The sequence below is a fragment of the Alligator sinensis genome, unplaced genomic scaffold, assembly GCF_000455745.1.
Source record: "Alligator sinensis unplaced genomic scaffold, ASM45574v1 scaffold3_1, whole genome shotgun sequence".
Taxonomy (NCBI): Eukaryota; Metazoa; Chordata; order Crocodylia; family Alligatoridae; genus Alligator; species Alligator sinensis.
The window spans coordinates 524,680-541,630 of NW_005842465.1; the positions used below are offsets into that span (position 1 = coordinate 524,680).

Genomic DNA, 16,951 nt, shown 5'->3' on the forward strand with positions numbered 1-16,951 from the left:
CCAATTATAAGGAAGTCCATTTAAAAGCACCTTGAGGAGGAAAGGCTGATCACAAACAGCCAGCTTACATTTGCTAAGATCAAATTGTGCCAACAAATTTGATCTTCTTTGACAAAGTAGCTAATTGGGTGGAAGGAGAGAATACAGTGCATATAATGTACTTGGATTTCATTAAGGTTTTTGACAAAATTTCACACAAACTTCCCATGCAAAAAGTTGGAGAAATGTGGGCTGGACAAAACTACTACAAGGTGAATAGACCACTAGTTTAATTGGTTTAAGCAAAGAATAATATTAAATGTTGGAATGGCAAGAAGTTTCAAGTGGAGTCTGACAAGGGTGTGTCCTGGATCCGGTGATCAGGATAGCACCATAGGGTAGCTATACATGTGCAGGGAGGCTGCTCCAACACACTAATTACAGCATGTTGCTGCAGACTCAATTAAGTCTGCTGGAGTGTGGTAATTACCACACTCCAGTAGACTCCAGCATCATATGTATCAGCCTTCCTACACTAAAAAATGGTGGCGGGGTCACTTTAAAGCTTGTTCAACAAGATTTCATTAGTGTTTCCACCACCATTTTTCAGTGCCAGATGCTGACACACATGACCTCTGGGCGCTTTAATTAGAGTGGCTCTTGGAGCTGCTCTAATTAAAGCACCCCCTTCCCAACTCCCAGAGCACGTGTATAAACGTCCATAGAGACTAGATGATTCAGAGAGGCATAATCTTCTGCAGGCAGCAGCGTATTTTGTCAGATGCTATGACTGGAGTAGTAAAAACCAGGGGTCCTAAACAGAAGGGCATTTAAATACAAAGAATGGGAGGCGGAGGCAGCGCTGAGAGGTGAAGGTGGTTTGAATAGGTCCGCAGGGATGAACAAGGCTGTTAAAGCACTCGGGGACATAGGAGCTATCAAAGCTAGTGCAGGTAATGGGATAAGAATTCATAATCTCTGTTCAGACCATATTTAACATAATCCAGTTTGTGGATGAATTCTTGTTCTGCAATTTCTTGTTCAAATTGGGTTTTGAAGTTTTGTTGTTTAAGGTCAGCGATGGGATGTCCATGGAGGTTAAAGCATTCAGCCACAGGCTTTTGTGTCTTTCTGGAACTGATGTCATATCCATGTCCATTCATTCTTCCACAGTCTGTCCAATGTAGACCGCAGAGGAGCATTGTAAGCAGGTAGTGCTGTATATGACATAGGAGAGGAGCAAGTGAATTAACCTGGATAGTATAATCTATGTTGTTTGGTCCAGTGATGGTATTGTCTATGTTGTTAAGGGGCACAGCTGTAATCTGGGTCTTGACAAGGCCTGATGGCTTGGTGTGAATTGGAAGTAGGTAGTGTATTGTTGGAGAGATGTTGTTTGCGGCTGGAGGCCTGTGTATAAGCCAGGATTGGGGGTGGGGGGGTGTTAGTGGATTAACCTGGAACCTCCCCAGTGAGCACACAGCTGGGCTCTAGCCCTAGCACTGGAGAGCATGCAGCAGAGAGGTGCTGGCTCCTGGGAGCTGCAGTTTTTTGTGCAAACCTTTGTAGGGCCCCAGGGAATGGACAAGCTGTGCTGGGAAAGCAGGCTGCCTCGGGTCCCACCTTGGGGTATGACAGCTTAAGCCAGGCTCCAGTTTACTTGTTCTTGGCATTGCTTGCCTTAGCAGGTCTAGGGGGAGCTCTGCAGATGCGTGTGCATGCTGCTGTGCAAAGTGTTTTCCCATCTGGACCTACATTCATTAGCTTTCCTGTGGCCCCACGGCACCATCCAGACATGAATGGACTGACCCATACAAGGTAAACGTGAGCAAAGTTAATGCTGTTGTCCCCACTCCTCCATGGAGCCTGGGGCCCAAGGGATGAAATATGCTCCAGATCTACCCCCAGCCCAGGGGGTCTGATTTCCAAGTGTGTGGGCACCCCCAGCTGCCACTGAGCTTCCAGCTGAGCTGTACGTGCCCAGCACCTTGCAAGTCAAGCCATAAGTTACTTGTGCAGTTACATGGCTCTGGCTGGCAGGACATTCTTTCCTAACCTTTGCTCGACAATCTGGGCACGGCCTCCAGCTTGACATCTGAATACATATACCAGGTCTTCAATCTGACCCAGTCAGGCCCTCGCAGTTCAGAGTACATCGGCCTGGACACCTGGAGCCAGCACCTGCCTACAGATCAACCCTTTCCCTTTCTACAAGCTGCTGGTCTCCCCCGTTCAGCCAGGCAACTTCTTTTGTGTGCTGCATGCATCCAGGTCACAGGAAAGCTACTGCAGGGCTGAGGAGACAGATGTGGAGCAACAGGGATGGTTGTGAAGATGGGGTCATTCTTCTTTCGTAGGCCCATCTGCCTTATTCGCTGGGCTCTTCTGTCTTTATCCCTGTCACAGCTATTCTAGGAAAATATCCTTGTCTTCTCTGAATTTCACCCTCCACGGCTCTCTCTTGCTCAGTGGGTTGTCTCGTACCCGGGAGCCCTCCTCTGGGGGAGGCCACAGTGGAAGCAGCTTGTGTTTTTGGTCTGGCAGGGTGACAAGGACTTGGAGGGACACGTTTATTTCTAGGTTTTAAGGGGGGAAGAAGCATGATAATGTCAGCTACATCCTGGCAATGAGAGGAGCCACTTACATAAGTCTTGCATTTGACCCACGGCCTGAAGGATGCAACATCCTGTGTTATTGATGTGGTGATTAAAGCAAAATCTTCTGTCCACAGGGATTGTGCTTTATTAGCTTTAAATACAGAGTGAACAGGCTTTTTGTGTAATAATAATATACCCCACTGGGCACCAAGGCAGCATGGGGGAGGGGAGAGAATGACTTGGTAGGAGCTAATGAACTGGCATTCTTGCCATTCATTAGCTGGGAAAGCTCAGGGTTTCTTGAGCACAGAGAATAGGCATGACAAGGTTTGGCTTTCATTGCAACTCTGAAGTAACGCCACATTATCTAGTGCCCAAGCTAGGGGGAAACTGGGATCTTTGTTCTCCAGGACGTTCCAGCGTTAGGAGTGTCTCTTCTTTATGAACCAGAATGACAAGACCAAGCTCTGAAAGTTCCTTTGCTGCGATATTTCCAACAACAACAGACTGATGTGGACCCAGCCCCGTGTATTGTTTTGCTAAGGCCAAATTATTTGACTTTTCGATTTGATAATGTTGAAATGTTACCATATAATAGAAAATATTACCTCCAATGTATGGTATGAAACCTCAAAATATCTATATTTACAAATACAGAGACATATCATCTTCAACCAATGTTAATGTAATATAATATTTGGGACAAAAGGAATTGAGCTGATAGGTCAAAAGCGAAAGATTTTTTTTTTACCTTAATGAAACGCAACATTTTGATGTTAGAGATTTGTACGCACTTTTTCCCACTGAAACTTTTGCCACAGTGGACGCACTCCTACAAAACAGTTCAGTTTTCACCAGACTCTGTATTCTGATGGAGAACAATTCTGCTAAAAAATTGCCAGCCAGCTCTGCCCTGAGGAGTTGTCCCCATACATCAGCAGACCATGTGAGAATGACAAGAGCACTCAAGAGTTTGACAGGGTGGCAAATTAGATAGCCAAAGGCATTTTCACCTTCCACCACAACCTTAAGTGTACTGGCCTATGCTAGAGGCAGGATCCAGCCTAGAGGGACCAGTCCAAAGCATAAATGTGCTTTCTGTTGGCCGAGGTCTCATAGTGTTTAGACTCCACGTTGTCTAATGCTGAAATGATCCTAATTTGGTAGGAAATGCCTTCTGTATTCTATACAGCTCACAAGCGTGAGGAAATAAAGACATCTCAACTTATCTGATAGTTGGCAGCAGCAGCCATGATCCCTTACAGTTAAAAATGATCATTCCCATAGGTCAAGTAAAGGGTTATAGTAGGGTTTGCAACCCCCTGGATTGACCGGGAGTCTGCTAAAACTGGCATCTATCTCCCAATGATTATTGAAAGCAATCCGGGAGATTGATATTGTGAACCAGCTAAGCAATACAATTAATGAATTTTGTCATGTTGGAAAAAAAAAAATCTCCTGGAATAGCTTCAGTCAGAGTTGGCAACCCTAGGTTATAGTTGAGTCTACTGATGGCTAAGAAGGCTGATCCTAAAGCTGCAGACTCTCTGGCAAATGCCACAGGTGGTAGTTAAAGGAAGGGTCAGACCACAAATTTCTCAGTCTTGTTTCTTTTCCTTCCATTTCTTTCGTTTTTCTTTCTCCAGGATGAGATGATTTTTCTCAAAGTAAGATGTGCCTTCTCTTACAAGGCATCCCCATGTAGCCCTGTCCCAGGCCATTTTTTCCAAAATTTTGGTGTCAGTGCCAGGCTTGTTTGCCTTGAGGGTGTCCTTGAAGTGTTTCCTCTGGTCCCTGTGTGTCCTTTGACCTTGGCTGACTTGGTGACCACAAGAAAGGTGGAAAACAAAATTGATGCAATCATGCAGCCTTGCTTGATGCCAGTTTGAATGGTAAAGGGCTCTGTAGCAGAGCCACTGCATAGGGTGGAGGCAGTCATCTGGTCATCAAGGAATCTTAGGATAGTGATAAATTTCCCTGGGCAGCTAAACTTTGTTAAGATCTTCCATAGAGCCTCACAGTTAACAGACTTGAAGGCTCATCAGATCAATAAGATCACCAAATCAATAAGATTACCAGTTCCTGGTGGTGTTCTTGGCATTTTTCCTGGATTTGCTGGGTATCAAAAATCATGTCCATGGCGCCTCTTAATGGTCTGAAGCCACACTGAGACTTGGAAAGGATTTCCTTGGCAAGAGGGGGCAGTCAGTTCAGCAGAATTTGAGCAAGGATCTTCCCAGGGGTAGAGAGGAGGGCAATACCGCGATAAGTCTGGCTGTGGAAACTATCTCCCTTTTTTTTAATGGTAACAATACTGGCACTGCATAGGTCAGTGGGGATTTCCTCGGTGTTCCAGATTTTGAGAAAAAGTGTGTGGGGCTTATAGGTCATAGTTTCCCCGCCAACTCTGAAGACCTCAGGGCAAAGCTTGTGTTAATGCTCTGCACATTTACTGAGAAAAAGGATGCCACTGGAATTGGCCTTACCCACTTCTTACTTCCCAATGGTGCCCCTCCACATGTTAAAGTCCCAGCCAACTCTGGCATTGAAGTTTCCAAGGAGGATGATTTTGTCCTCTTTCAGGATGATAGTCAGGATTTCATCAGGGTCAGCATAAAACCCTTCTTTCTGTTCATCCTCGGCGTTGAGTGTTGGGGCATATGCGCTCATGATGGTAGCAAACAAATTGTTGGTCAGTTGGAGGCGGACAGTCTTGAGGCACTACTTAATGCCAACAGGGAATTAAGTCGTTCGACTGACAATCTGGTTTTTAATGATGAAACCAGTGCCATGTATTTGCCTGTCATTTGTAGGTTCCCCTTTCCAGAAGAACAGATAGCCACTCCCTACTCCCTCCATTGCCCTTCGTCTGCACATCTGGTCTTGCTGAGAGCAGTGATATCTATGTTATATCACAAGAGTTTCTGGGCAACAATAGCTGTTCTGCATTTAGGTCTGTCAGTGTTCAGGTCATCTAGTAGGGTTTGTGCGTCCCAGGATGCAAAGGGCAATCTTGTGTTTTGACCGCAATTTGAGTGATCTCTCAGGAAGCGGCTATCCAGTTGGGTAAGATAAACTGGGACAGCCTATGTTTGGGTCACCTTTTCTAGACCCCTCCCCATGTGTGGCTAGCAGAGGGGATCCTAAAAAGGACTGCTAAGTCATGATCGCAGCTGCTGAATCACCCTCCTGTCCCATACCAAGGGTGAAGCAACCATCACGTGACTGCCGCCTGTGCGTGGATCTGTGACTAGGGACTCCCAGCGATTACTTCATCTTTCCCCATCACCAGTTGTCCATCGCTGCAGAACTTTGTAGAAGTTATGGGTATTAGTATTGGTTATTGTAGTAGATGTTGTACCAGTGGGAGAAGCCTGTGTGTGTCTTGTTTTACATGAGGATGACATTGTGCATCGACAAGCACACGGATCTTGGAGGAGGAGAAACCTGTGTCCAGTGGCAAGGGGATCCAAGACAACTGGGGTTACTCCTCCACTGCAGTCTTCATCTGCCTTGGCAGCTGTTGAGAAGTCTGCCTTCTGCATCCACCTGCTCCACCACTGAGGTCTATGTGGTGTTAGACTGTTCTTCATTTAATACCTTACCTTTGTCTTTACTGCCATGGGTTACTGCCAGGAATACAAGACTCCTGACCGTGTTGTTCTTAGAGTCAGTGGTACATGCAGTGGTATTCTGTAGAGAGGTATCTGGTAGTAATTCAAAAGGAACAAAAAGCCATTTGCATTGTATATAGGACCTAGGGAAATGCATCACTTTGTGCTCCTGCTACTGTTTGGTTTGCCAGCAGCAGTCAGACACCAGGTGTTGAATCCTGTTCTCCATCTCGCCTCTCCTGTGTCTTCACTGTTATCAGTGCAAGGGGAGTGTGAAGAGGAAGGGAACTCATGTGGCAACGGCATGATTGGAGCCACCAAGTTTAGGACAAAGGATGGTAGAGCAGAGCTGACACAGTTGGCAGTGCCGGGGCTGTGGATTGGGAAGTTGATAGAAAATCTTGGGAAAGGGGAAAAATATATTCTTGCTTTTTCAGTCTGCCTCCCTCCCCTTTTGCTCTGGTTTGTTGCGCTGGCAAGGAAAAGTAGGTGCTTTGCTGCCCAGAAACAGCATAAGGGCCTCTGTTGTGAGTCACCGAGGTGTTTAGCTGCAAGAAAGTACAAACTAACCCCCAACAGCGAAGCTGGAGGCAGTCACCAAAGCACAGCAAAGCCAGACAACCTTTCAGCTCATTTATCAAAGCTCCTGCCATTCCCACATGCAACAAAAGAGACAGTGATCAATAGGGAGGAGAGAGAGTTTGGTGGAGCTGAGCGGGTCCTGCTTGCTTCTTGCCCCTCCTGAAAGGTATGGAGAAAATGGCATAGTTCATGAAACTGGAACGTGGCCAAAAGCCAGGAAAGTGCAAGCCAGCGCCTCAGACAGCTCTGCAGGCAGCAGCACATGCACAGTCCTCACCGTGCTCTTCGGTTCTGACCATCCACATGATTTGAACCCTCCACCCTGCTCTGCCAAGGCAGCTTGGATCCAGCCCAAGCCCCCTCCTCTTCCCAGCTATCAGCCCCGCAGAACTTCGCCAGGGTGTCTCGGGTCAGATTGGCAGCACCTGCAGGGCTCCAGTCCTGAGACCCCCAGAGCTCTGCCAAAATACCCCAGTCCTGGCCAGGCCACTCCTCGGCATTGACTAATTAGCCTGTGTGAAGCGCCTCACTAATGCAGCTATGCAGCTTCTAGCATGTAAGCTGCTGCTGGCTCCCCAGGGCTCCATTCTCAACCCAGGCTCCACTCACAAGTCCTCCTCTGCCCACGTGCCATGCTAAAACAGGAGACCACTCACAGTAGATTGTACAGTTTGCTCTAAGGTTCATCTGCTTTTTTTTTTTTCCTTATACACTTTGATCATCAAGGCAACATTTAGATTAGTACAATTAGGCTTCAGGGGATGAACACCGCATGGAGAGGAATGGGACTTCAAATGGAAGGTTCTTGGCTAGAGGGTCTTGCCCCTCTGCTCAGGGTCACACCAATTGCCGTATTCGGGGTCAGGGAGGATTTTAACCCCACTATCAGATCGGAATGGACTATGGGAGGCTTTTGCTTTCCTCTGTAGCAGAGGGCATGGCCTTCTTCCTTGGATCTCTTGAACATATGCTAGCAAACTGCAGCAGCAGGACATTGGCCACTGTGGTCCCCCTGCTTTACCTGTGGCAGGTTAGGATGCTATGCTTTGTGTTGTGTCAGATTGACTCTGTAGTTTTGCTAGGAGATTAGGCGGTGGATTTGTATAGGGTTGGGTTGGATAGGAATGATCCTGCCTTTCAAGCCCTACTTTTCTATGAGTCTAAGAGTCTATAAATCTCCATTGCCATATCAGCTACTGAAGACTCAGGCTGTCTGCAGAATCAGGCAAAGTGCAACTACTCAATACCCTTGCCACCTAGATCCCATTCATAGGGTTTTCTGTGCAATGGGAGACCTAGATTTATTAAGGAAGGCTTAGATTGTGGAGCACAAGATTGCTGCCTCCAGAGGGAAGCACTGCTTCATTGAGCTACTGCAGAGCCTTCTGATCCCATCATGCCCATACCGACCAGCCCACCTGCACTGGTGAAAGCCAGGTGGGAACCTGCTTGGAACAGGGTTCTCAAAACCCATTACACAGCAATTTGGGGGGGGGGGGGTTCCCCTTGGCTACTTCTGTTTCAGCTGGCAGCAACAAGGAAAACACTGGAGATGTGTCCCACAGGGTTCCTAGTCTTACAAAGCAGATTCAAGTCTCAGCTGGCGTCCATTAAGTCTCAGTACCAGCCTGCTTTTTACCCATTGGTTTTCTAGGGGACAGGACAGCTTCTGTACAGGATTCAGGCAAAGAACACAGAAGGATGGGGTTTTGAATCCACGTGGATCCTAATGGATTAGTAACATCAGCTGAACCTGGCCACCTCAGCCCACAGGAAGGGCTAAGAAGCGGAAAGGCATGGCCATGCACAGTATGTTTGTGTGCATGGTTCCATCTGTGTGCAAAAGGAAGTGTGCAAGGGCCTGATTCAATGCTAGCAGCAGCCAGGCCATGCTCCCAAATGGTTGCTATGGAAACGCATTGAGTTTCTGGAGCCTTGCAATGTGTGTTACACTCTGCTCTGTGCAAATGCCATAGCTCCTGTCCAGCCTGGTGGTTTGAGATCAGGGAGACTGCTTGGGTGATTCCTGTGCCCACAGGATACAGAACTGTTGCATGGGAGAAGCTGTAGCTCTTTCCTAGCTGGCATTTGCAGATGGGGTATGAATGGATTTATTATCCTGGTCACAATAAAGATGATTCACCCCAGCTGGTTAGTTGCCTAATGCAAGGTAAAGCATAATAGACTCAAATGCAAACTGGATAGAGCAAGCACCTGCAACTAGAACAATTAAATATCTAATATAATAAGGGAAGCTGGCACAGCATCCCACGTGCAAGGACAGAAATGAACAGGTGGGCATACATGTATGTATGTACATCGAAAGGCATGCACACTTGCACTTGTGTGCAGTCTCTGATGTGCATCGCATGTGATCTGATACATACACTCCCCACCCAAGCACACACTTCTGTAAATAAATATGCCTGTGTGCACACAAGCACAGGTACTCACACACACACACATTGTGCCCTCTCCAGTTTGGCTGTGCTCACTGGCACAGCTCTGCTTTAGATAATTCCAGACCCCTGGTTCTGGTCTCATCTGCCTTAATGCTAGTTATGTAGGGCCAGGTTCTCTATTTTTTGCATGTACTGGAGTCCTACAGTTTCCACACCTGCAAAGGGCCCACTGATAAATTCAGGAAAACAAGAAAGCATTCATCTCAATGGTTAATGCACATCCTCTCCTTCCTGCTCGAAGACATGCTGGGCATGGGTCAGCTGCTGTGCCAGCCAGCGGCTGCGAGCAGGTTTGGTTCTTGTGTGGGCAGGCAGTGTGACTCTGATGTGCCAATCCAGTGCCTCACACCCTGGGTTAATCATTGACTCCCTCCCCTCGCACACCTGCACAGGACAAGGTTGCTTTTCGTCTGTGGGCTCCCTGATACTTTTCTCTTGCCTGCTCAGGTGGGAGACACAGCATGCAAGGAGCTGGGAACCTTTGGTTTAACTGCTTCAAAGTAAGCGCAGCACCAGGGCAGCGGGCACCACGCTGGTGAGTGTGTCCTTTCTGTCTGATTGGCCCCTGGCCAGGCTTGTGACCGTTTGGCTAGGGCATGGGTGCTGTTCAGTCACCTTGAGCTCCAGAGCACACTTGCTGTTTCCTTCTGCTCCCGTCTCCCGCAGGCCTCTCCAGGTCATTCTTTCCAGCCCAAGTGGTAACAGCTGCTTTCCTGAAATTTCTCAGGGAACCTGGCATGTGCTCAGCTGAGTCCGCAGGGAGGGACCGTTTATCCCACAAAGCCCCTCCTCTTGCATCTCTGCCCTGGAGTGTTTTGGATGTCTGCTAGGACCTGCCAGGGGACTCTGCACCCATAACTGAATGAATAGGTTTTGCTAACACTAGCCCTCCATCTGCCCAGTCTCCCCTAACATGGGATTAGTCTCCAGTTTCCCTCTTCCCGTCTTGTCCTGTGGGGTGCTGAGCTCAGGGGGACTGAAGAGCAGTCTGGACCCCAGAGGATTGGGCTCCTCACCTACTGTGTATTGGTTCTGCATGCCACTAGAGAGCTGCCACACCGCCAGGAAGAGGACTTTTGCATCATGCCCATGTCCATGCCTTGCCTGGCATTGCTTGCCCAGCCACCCAATAGGTCTGTGGCCAGAGATGGATCAGGGCACACCAAAAGCCAAGCAATTGGGCTTGAGCAGTCTCTAGTCTGTTGAGCAGTGCCTCCACGCCCCGCTCCCATGCAGGTGGCTCTGCACAGTGCGGAAGGTGTCCAACTCCCCAGGGCCCAGATCTACAAATTTTGAGGTGAGTGTTTGATTGCTAATGGAAAGCATCAGCTCCTCATGCAGACATCTGTGTGTGTGTGTAGCAATCTGGGAAGGGATTTATACCCTTGAATAGTCACTGAAAAGATGATCTGACTGCTTCCCTCTGTCTGGCTGTCCATTACTAGTTAAAATCTTCAGGCGGAGAAGAGAAGACTTCAGCCTTAAAGGCACATACTCCCCTTGGAAAAGCTGCCAGCAGTTCCTCACCCTGCTTCCTCACTGCCAAGCTAGTTTTGGTCTGGAAAAACCAATGCTGTTTTTGTTGCCTGTACTTGTGTATTAATTAATTAGATTCTACTTAGGTTAAATTAAGTAGATTTAGCTAAGCACCTGCAGCTGGGTCCAGACAGTCTCTGGGCAAGCACAGTAAGTTTCTAGCCCAATTAGCTGAGTGAAGATGCAAGCAAATGTGAGCCAGGGCTTCCAGATGCTCCTCCTGGCTCTGACACCGATTGCCTGTAGAGAACCCTGGGCAAGTCACTTCTCTGGCCTGTGCCTCAGTTCCCCCTGCTGTAAGATGGGGGTTATTCACTTGCCTACCTTGTGAGTGTGTTGCACATCTCAATTCCCTGTTTGCATTTTGCTTCGAGAATCCCAGTGCCAGCCAGGCCTTGCAATACAGTTCTTTTGGCTACAGGCTTAGCTGTTACCAACTCTCTTTTCAGCTCCATAAGTATCTCCCCCAGGTAACCTGCTACATGTCTGTGTGGTATCAATAGAGTGACTGGTTTCCATTTGCTTTCAGTTTGATTGCAAGTGACTCTTTTCTCTAGTCTGGGCTCCAGCAATTGAAGCGACGGGATTTGCAAGGAAAGGGAGGGAAATTATCTTACAGCAATAATTTTGCTAAATGCTATGTAGACAAGCCCCTGAGAGGGAGAAAAAAGGCTGATGGATGTCATCCTGGCCTGCATGATGGTCATCAGACATTGTGGGTCCCTGCAGAATCCCCATGGCATCACTTTGCCAAATTTAGAATCCAAATGGGGCACACTTTGGTCTTTAGTTTACACCCAAAGAAATCAGGAGTGTCTGGAGTCAGTGGAGCAGGACTGGAGGGAAACTGGCATGAGCACTGAACAGAACAGCAGCATTTTGCACTGGAGAAAGGACACCGCAGAGTGCCGGGCCACAGAAATTCGGCTCTGGCAGAATATGGGTTCTGAGCTACTACACGGAGCTTATTTTACTTGCTAACATAAAGCAAGAGCAACTTCCAAGGAATTATTTTTCCTACAAACAAACCTCCAAAGGCTGTGAGATACCTGGGTGGCTTGCTGTTATCCTGGATGGTAATTACCCTTGAAAAAAAGGGATCTGTTAAAGGGAATGTCTGAGCTTGTGTCACCTCCTCAGTAATAAGGGAGCACATGCTGCCAGCTGGGAAGGAGGGAGATGCAGCCAGACACCGGTGTGCCGAAATATGGTCACCACAGGGCAGCAGCTGCTTGCATGGCTGAATGTAAAAGGGCAGCTACCTACAGAAAGGAAACTGGGAATGTTTGCTGCACAAGGGTGATCCTGTGGGGAAGAGGCTCAGGAGTGAGTGACTGGGCAGCTGTGGAGAAAGGAGGACACGCAGGAGGGACTGGTTCCCTACCCTCAGGAGGGAAATGGACCTGGGTTGAAAGACCCATCCATGTTTTGGGGGTTGGAGCCTGGGGTTTGTACCTGCCCTGTCCTTTTTTTTTCATGTTAAAAGCCCAGGTAGGTTTGCTATCATGTACATCCTGGTGTAGTGTGACCCACATTGACCTCAATTGCAGAGAAGACATCTTGGGAAGATTGAAAAAAAGTTTCCCAAAGCCCTAGATTTAAAGCAACCATGTGTCTGAGGTGGCACTAGTGCTGGCTCCCATCACCAGATGGTTCATGCGAGTGTAGCAGCACTTAGAGTGCTTGGCTGAGGTCAGGGGTCCATTGTGTGGGCACTGCAGATGCAGTATAGTGGACAGCCTTGTGCCAGAGGTCTCACAACTTAAAGAGATCAGGTAGAAAAAGGGGAGGTTATTCTTACTGTGACTCACGTAAAGGCCCACAAAGTATCAGGAGCAGAGCCAAGACCTCAGCCACATGCTTTTGTAGCCTGCTACCTTGCCTTAGCCCCAGGCCTAGCCTTGTCAGCACTTTGACTTACCTACTGTGGGCAGTGCCATGAGTGGATGCCTGCTCAGGTGTCTCAGAGGAAGAGCTGCCTGTATTGCTCCCTCTGCAGCTTCCTATGGAGTCACTCTTCAGTTACAATGAAGTTATTTTGCACAAGAAGTAGGGAGCAAGGACCTGTCTTAATGAGGCTCCATGCAGGCAATATGGTGCCTTGTAATCAGCAGTTCATTCTGTGTCTGTCTGGGCTAGGACTTGGGAAAATCTTATGTGGTGAGAGCCAGGGAGCACCCAGGGTCCGCTTGTGTCCACCAACCTTAGAACCTGCCCTTTCATAGGCACTGCAGGCAAGGCCTGGCTTTGCTCTGCTCTGCTCAGGAGCTAAGCCAAGAGGCTCAGTCCATCACATCCAGCAGGATTGATTCACCAAGGGCTGCTCAGGGAGATTATCCTGGACCATGCAACACTGTATAGTCGATGAGCAGTTTGGAGTGGGTGCTGAACACCAACGTGCAGCCCTGCCTGATCCAGGCCTTTGGGTGAGCCAAACCCCAGCTTCTCCTGCTTCTCCACCCCACTCCTCATTCACAGCAGGGTGACTGCCAACCGCCAGCGCACACTGGTTAGAAGAGCTCCTATGTATGGTGGAGCTGGGGGCAGTACAAGCCAAAACCTCAACCCCCCTGCCCTTCCCACAGAGCCTCGCAAAAGTCCCCCAAGTCTTCTGAAGGGAGGCTAGAGTAACATTAGCTTACAACCTACAGACTGGACACAGGAAATAGATTTCTACTAAAACCTAGAGCTATTAATTAACACCTTTATTAGCTTTGCCCTCAAATATCATAACAGCAGTCCATAGGTCCGTCTTGCCCAGTATCCTGTGTTGCACAGCGGCAGAGAGTGAATGCTGAAATGGAGATTGAATAGAGTATAGCCAGAGTTTTTTCCACTTTTCCTCTCTCACTTTCAGCCTCTGGCATTTAAGGTCTAAGAAGTTCTGATTCAGAGGCTGTACCCCTAACTTCAAGGCTCAATAGCTACTGATGCCCCTTTCCTCCAATATGTCCTTTTTGAATCTGGTTAAACTGTCAGCTTCCACAACAACCATCAGCTTTCCCTGAGTCCTGCTGCCATTGCCAATACTCGACACAAACTGCTCGTCCAGTTCCCTATTCCCAGCAGAGCAGTAAGCCTGGCTCTGGGAGGAGGCAGGAACAAGGATGCAATGCCCTATTTTAAATCAGTGGCAATGACCTCAAGCTTCTGGGCAGCCCAGCTAGACTGTGCGCTCTGCACAGGCCCTGCAAATAACCCCGCAGCCTAAGATTAAGCAGCAGTGTGCTAGGGCATGACTGCACGTGTGAGTGTAGGTAGGCAGGACTGCTCACCCTGGCTGGCAATGACTGATCAAACCTTAGTATGTCAGGCATTCATCTCACTGCGAATTGTGGTGCCAGCAGCAGCTGGAGCAGCAGGGATACGGATGGGAAATTAATGAGCTTTCCACCTTCATCTGTTTAACCATCTGTTCTGCTCTAATAGGACACATTTTACTTCATGCTACACCTGGGTAATTACCAGCATGGCACTAACAAAGCCCTGTATCCTCATAAAGTGAGCTTCCGCTCCCAACACTGCAAAGGAGATAGTGGGACTGGCTCCAGCTCCCTTTCCCCAGGGGCTGATTGCCAGTGAGTACTGTTTGGCTGGAGGAAAAGAAAGAGGCACAGAGGTGGCTGGAGCAGGGCTGGCAGAGTATTATCTTTGTTCCCATTGCACTCATGCATATGATGTGTCAGAGCAGTTGTCACTCAGGGCCATGGAGGATGAGAATGCAAGAGAAGGACTCCTTCCCCTGGAGACATATGGCTTTATTGAGGGAGATGCCACAAGGGCCCTGCAAGTAAAGCAAAGGCGGGAGTACTAAAACCCAGTTAGGTTACGGTGCTGTAGAGCATCCCAAAGGCCTGTGCGGGCAGACGAAAGTGATGCTGCCAGCTCTTGTGATTCTACTGCGAGTATCTTGCTATTCCATTTATTTCTTAAGGCCCCAGCTTCTGGGATCATAGGACTATGTGAGAAGTTCAGTTTTTAGTTGGAGAAAGAAATCTAGTTCCTAACCTTCCTGGTAGGCAGAAGGAACTTGGGAATGGACCTAATGTCTCTGAAGGTGGGGGCAAAGAGAAAGGACCTTGCATTTATTATTTTGTCAGTCTCCTGATCTTACTCCACTGTTCTGCTTTTAAAGCCCTAGGATCATAGGGAAGCAGGGCTAAAAGGGACCTCATGAAGTCCCTTTGGGGTTGGCAGTCTGGGGAAGGTCCCTCTCCAGTTCCTTTGTGACTCCTGGGTGTGATCCAAATAAGCCACCTGTCTGCTTATCTCCTTCAGCTGAAACGGTTTGTAAAGGGAACAAAGAAGGGCCCTTGGCAGCTCCAGGGTGCTTCTCACACAGAGCAGCCCCCTTCCTTCTCCTTGCCCCACATAAAGAAGGCAGTATTGATAACTTCAGGGGCTGATGTTAGTACACATGGTGTTTTGTTCCCATTACCCTCCTAGAGCCAGTGCATTCCTAGGAGAGGGTCCTTGCTCAGGGATGGACCCGGTCAGGAGGAAAGGGAGGAGCTGAGTGAGGAAAAGTTTAGTCCTGAAGACAATTCAGAGCAGCGTCAGGACTGCTCTAATTTATGCCCAGCTGTCTGTGACCTTCAAAGGGCCTGTCTCCTGGGAAGAAGCAGCTGCTGGAGGAGTGGTCATAAGCTATCATTCATTCTTGAGGTCCAGTGATCAATGCTGGATCAGTCAGCTTCCCAGCAGTGAATACCTGATGGATCCAAGGCTGTGAGACTGACAGTCATTTTGTACCTTGTGGTCTGCTGCTATGTCTCAGCCTGCCCTAGGGTTGGGGTCTTGCTGCATTCACCCTTTATTCCTTAGAATGGTACAAGAGCTTTTCATTCAGGCTGCTGAGTTTGGGGGGCTCTGGGATCCTCAGAAGGAAAGTGCTGGCAGTATCCAGGATGTCTTTGCTGTTGTACATGGGCACCTCTGGATGCTCTGAGTGGCACTGAGACATTCCTGTGAGCAGCCATTTTTGCCTGAGTTTGGCATCTGGACAAAGGCTGGTTCCTTACAGTGTTTCCAATAGCCAATGTGCAGGCCAGCTCTGCTTTGCCATCCCCCTTTGGCATACCCTGAGCTGCAGGAAGTTACACTGACATTGCCCCACAGCCATCCTCTGCAAACACAGTGGGAAAGGAAATGATCAGTGCCCTCCTGGTCTTGGGCAGGAAAAGGACAGCAACCAGCAGACTGCTGGTTTTGTGGTGACGTGCTCTTGAGATCAGCAGTGTTACTGCTATTGCTTTTGCTTTTGATATTGGGTGCCATCGTATTGATCCTCCCCTCCACCCCCAAAATCGCTCAGTCGATTTTCCATCAGCCCTGATCAGTGTGAGCACTTGCCGTGGGGAGGATTAGCAATGACGTGCGGCCAAGCTGATGTTACTATTTCCAATGTCGGTGTGGGGAGCAGGGACAGTGCCCGGCACCCTGTCAGCACTCCCAGCAAATGAGAAGCCTGCTTCTGTTCGACTTTCTATCAAGTGCCAAAGGGCGACTTTTGGCACATTAGTGAAAGGACGTTTTGGGCCAAAGCACATTGATTGGACAGCTCTGCTTCCAGCAGGGCAGGGTGTGTGTCTGCCTGTCTGTATGCATTGGTCAGTCTCACCTCCAACCCTTTCCATCATAAGGGTCTCAAACCTGTGGGCATTTTGTGTCCCTGATTTAAAAGGATGTTGTTCTGTGCTATCAAAGGCAAGAGGTGCCTGCTGCACAGTCCCTGCCCTGGCTCCCTGGTTACTTTCCACTGCTCGCTGTCTCTCCTGCCTGCCACAGTGTCACCTCCAGCTGTCTGTCTGCGTCTCCCAGCCATCACTCTGTCCCTTGCTGTCACTCTCCTCTCTCAGGCTCTTGGAGTCACTGGCTCAGTCAGGGCTTCATCTTGCAAAGTCCTGTCTGCTATTAGTGACAAAGGAGCTCAGCATCTTGGAGGACTGGACCCAAGAAGCAGAGCTCTTCCCTTTCTCCTTTTGGATTTGCTGAGCTTCTGCTGATTGTTTGGCTGGCAGGGGCATGGGCAGAGGCAGAGATTAACCCAGTAAGTAGAGGTGCAAAGTGGTCCATGGGAGGCCCAAGCAGGGATGGGGCCCTATTTCTGTATTAGGTGCTGTACACACACACAGACACACACACACAGCCCTAAAGAGCTCTCACAGCCCCTCTTCTGCAT

The 16,951-nt window shown here is 48.7% G+C and overlaps 1 long non-coding RNA gene across 2 annotated transcripts in view; it reads left to right on the forward strand.

Annotated features, from left to right (window-relative positions):
* LOC102370906 overlaps window positions 1-16,951 on the forward strand; it is a 49,187-nt gene that overhangs the window by 24,855 nt on the left and 7,381 nt on the right. The window contains exon 1 of one of the 2 annotated variants that reach the window (XR_324669.3): window positions 9,628-9,769. The exons of the other annotated variant lie outside the window; for it this stretch is intronic. This is a non-coding gene — a long non-coding RNA (uncharacterized LOC102370906). Of the gene's footprint in view, window positions 1-9,627; window positions 9,770-16,951 lie in introns of those variants that run through there. 2 annotated transcript variants of the gene reach the window in all.